The sequence below is a fragment of the Populus euphratica genome, unplaced genomic scaffold (genome assembly GCF_000495115.2).
Source record: "Populus euphratica unplaced genomic scaffold, PopEup_1.0 scaffold9.1, whole genome shotgun sequence".
NCBI classification, from domain to species: domain Eukaryota; kingdom Viridiplantae; phylum Streptophyta; class Magnoliopsida; order Malpighiales; family Salicaceae; genus Populus; species Populus euphratica.
Window position 1 is genome coordinate 39,972 of NW_011499857.1, and position 3,828 is coordinate 43,799.

The 3,828-nt window shown below is 30.2% G+C and overlaps 2 long non-coding RNA genes across 2 annotated transcripts; both read left to right on the top strand.

The window, feature by feature from the left end:
• The first annotated feature begins 2,016 nt into the window (after positions 1 to 2,016).
• On the top strand, positions 2,017 to 2,573 carry LOC105123524 (uncharacterized). The gene is made up of 3 exons (XR_841864.1): positions 2,017 to 2,162; positions 2,259 to 2,397; positions 2,500 to 2,573. It is a non-coding gene; the product is annotated as an uncharacterized LOC105123524 (long non-coding RNA).
• Positions 2,574 to 2,886: 313 nt separating this feature from the next.
• LOC105123525 (uncharacterized) lies at positions 2,887 to 3,246 on the top strand. Its single transcript, XR_841865.1, has 3 exons — positions 2,887 to 2,915; positions 3,003 to 3,122; positions 3,219 to 3,246. It is a non-coding gene; the product is annotated as an uncharacterized LOC105123525 (long non-coding RNA).
• The last annotated feature ends 582 nt before the right edge of the window (positions 3,247 to 3,828 follow it).

The window sequence follows — 3,828 nt, forward strand, 5'->3', positions numbered from 1 at the left end:
CATGATTTTGTGATAGGGTTACATAAAAAAAATAAGAAAAATTTACAGGATTGTGCCACTTTCACCGACGACCAATAACCTGTCATTATTTTACAGAGAGTTGAAAACAATTTACAGGATTGTGCAACTTTCACCGACGGAGTCACTGACAGCCAATAACCTGTCGGTATTTCATAAAGAGATGAGAAAAATTTACGGGATTGTGCCACTATCACTGATGATATTACTAACAGAATCACCGACGGATTTAGGCACATCCCGAAGCGCACGCACGTCCGACACGTGTCCGTATGCACAAATACTAACGGATGAAAAAGTCTGGCGGAATTTTTAAACTTTTTTGGTGCGCATTTCAATTAATTTTTTATGGTATTACCGACAGAATTTAATGTCACCAGCAACAATTAATGTCTGTCGGTAATACCGTCGGAAAAATTGCTATATAAAACCCTCCCATTTGATTCATTTTTTTCTCTGGTTTCATTTCTATTCTTCTCCATTTCTCTTCTCCTCTCGGTTTATATTTTGCTTTTGGAAGTGATTTTATTGTTTTGGTGGTAGTTTTAAAAGGTATGTATTCTTTTTTCTTTATCTTTGTATTTTTTTTACTTTAATTATGATTTTTTTTTTGTGTTCTTTGTGTTGTGTATTGTTTGTAGATAAAATCTTAAATTCAACACATATTAAGGTAAGCATTTTTTATTCCCAAATTTATTTTGAATTGATATAGTGTTTTTTAGTTTTGTGTTTATGTTGTTTTCTATAGTGTTTTTTAGTTTTTTCATTTTATTTATTAATTTTATGATATTATTGTTTGTATTGGTATAATTGTTATTGTTGAATTTATGTTAAAAATGTTAATTTATATATATAGAATTACATTTAATTAGTTTATCTTAATTTAGGATATTATTGTTTGTATTGGTATAATTGTTATTGTTGAATTTATGTTAAAAATGTTAATTTATATATATAGAATTACATTTAATTAGTTTATCTTAATTTAGGATATTATTGTTTGTATTGCTATAATTGTTATTGTTGAATTTATGTTAAAAATGTTAATTTATATATATAGAATTACATTTAATTAGTTTATCTTAATTTAGGATATTATTGTTTGTATTGCTATAATTGTTATTGTTGAATTTATGTTAAAAATGTTAATTTATATATATAGAATTACATTTAATTAGTTTATCTTCATTTAGGATATTATTGTTTGTATTGGTATAATTGTTATTGTTGAATTTATTTTAAAATCTTTATCTTAATTTAGGATATTATTGTTTGTATTGGTATAATTGTTATTGTTGAATTTATTTTAAAATCTTTATCTTAATTTAGGATATTATTGTTTGTATTGTTATAATTGTTATTGTTGAATTTATGTTTAAAATGTTAATTGAAATATAGAATTACATTTAATTAGTTTATCTTAATTTTAGGATATTATTGTTTACATATCATTGTTATTGCTTGTTATTACATTTTTATATTTATGTGTACACGTTAATTTCTATTTTGAGGTCCATTATGGTCGATTGTGTTAAGAATGATATTGATTTAGTTACCTTTTGCTTTTGATCATGTAATTAGTTACCTAAAACTTGAAATGTAATATTAATCCGTAAATTTGAATGTATGACTTTAATCTAATGTTTGTAACTCTAGGTACCAATTTAACAATGAATGTTCATAGTTGAAATTGATTCTTTTACTTGAATATCATTATATGATGTTATTGAATAAAATGTTGTGTTGATGATAATGAGTTGGGTTGAGATCGAGGATGATTGGATCGAGATGTGAAATAAAATTAAAAGTGTAATATGATTTTGTCGATAACTTGAGACTCCCCAGTATAGGGGAGACTTTGTCGATTTTTTTTTAAATAATCGAAGTTAATTATGTAATTATTCATATAAATTTGTGTAGATGCGTAGAATGAAATCTACAGCATGTCGTCAGAAGACGGTTGCAGCTAGTTCTTCTAGCAGTGAGGAGGATGTATCCTTAAGTGTTGATCAAGACGAGGAATCTACGCCAACTTGTGATGCTACCTCTTCTAGCGCGGTTTCACAGCGCAGAAGCGGTGTGCCTTCATAGCAGGGTCAATTCACCCGTAAGTACCAGGCACAATGGAAGGATGACCTCTCAATGTAAGTTTGTTTAGGTTTTAGTTTTTTTTATATATATATACTTAAAATATAATTTATGAACAACTAATTAATATTACTACTTTTATTTAATTTCAGGTTCACAAACATTGAGGCTGCAAGGATTATAACATCGGCGTTTAAATCGTCGATGGAGATTCCATTATTTCAATGGGGCCAGGTTTCCAGACATCCTGAGTAAAAACCTAATATCGATGCATGGTTTAAGCGATTTCAGGTCGGTGTTAATTTTTAATTTCCAGCTTATTTTTAACAAATGATTTTTATAATTTCATATCTTGTACTATTTTTATTTTATATGAATTATTTATATACACAGAAAAAATTTGAGTGGGGTAGGGCGGACAACAATGTTGTGAGGAAGGTATGGGAGAATCACGCGGCAACTAGGTAACATCAAAAATAAATTTATTTCTGTTTTATAATTTTATGTTTTAAATTCTAATTTGTTATTATGGAAGTAGGTTGCGTGATTTTTTATATGACATAAAAAAATCAAAAAGACATGTGAAGGATAACGGTCTTGAAGGATGGAATAAGGTGGCGGTTTGGTAGGAATTCAAACTGCCATTCATCTCGGGGGAAATATGGACGACATATATTTGGCACGTGACCTCAGAGTGGTTCTCAAGGCGCTCACAGTCCAGCGCCGACAATCAAAACCAGCAAATTCATTGTTCGGTGACCACGCACACTGACGCATCCATCCCAGTCAGCGCACATGCAAAGCAGATGGTAAGATTAATTTTAATGAAATATATTATTAATTAATTTGTTGTTCCTTATAATATATTTAACTTTCAACCTATTTTTTCTTTACAGGCTGTGTCTCTTGGACGTGAGCCTAGTCCAATGGAGCTATTTGTAGAGACGCATGTGCGGAGTCAAGACCGCTAAAAGGGGGTGCAGTAGTTCATGGACAATCATGCTCAGTACTTCGTGGTATGTTTGTTCATTCATTTTATTTTGTAAGTTATTATTTTCTTGAATTGCATCTTGAATTGCATTTGATGATTTTTTTACCGACGGAATTTTCAGGAGACCTATAATAACCGATTGAGGGAGAGATATGAAGACCATCCTTTGACCCATCCAAATCTCGATCCAGATTTGTGGATGGAGGCGGGATTGTTTTTTGAACCTAATAAAAATCGGGTCTACGGGCTCTCCAACATTACGGTTGAAAACTTGCGTTCAGCTCGTAGTGTCTTAACTATTGGAAGCTCTCCATCAGTATTGAATACCCAATCTGAGTTCATTGCCTTGAAACAACAATATCAATACTCTTGATGAATTATGATGATCTCCGTCAAATAGTCATGGAGATGAGATCAAAGATGGGTGATGATACTTATATAGCTCCTTTCTGGCCGTAGGGTCCCGGGAACAACTAACCTCCTCCTCCTCCTCCTCTAGCTCCGTCGTTATTCTAGTTTAATTTTGTTTTTTAAACACATTAAATTTGTAATGAATATTATTTAACATTAATTTTATATTTTTAATGTTTAATCCAATTTTATTTGTTTATTAAGGTTTTTTACTATTAATAAATTATTTTTTTATATTTTAAATATATACCGACAAAAACATCGACATATATTATTCGTCGATATTCCATAGAGAGTTGCCAAACAATTACCAGTCATGC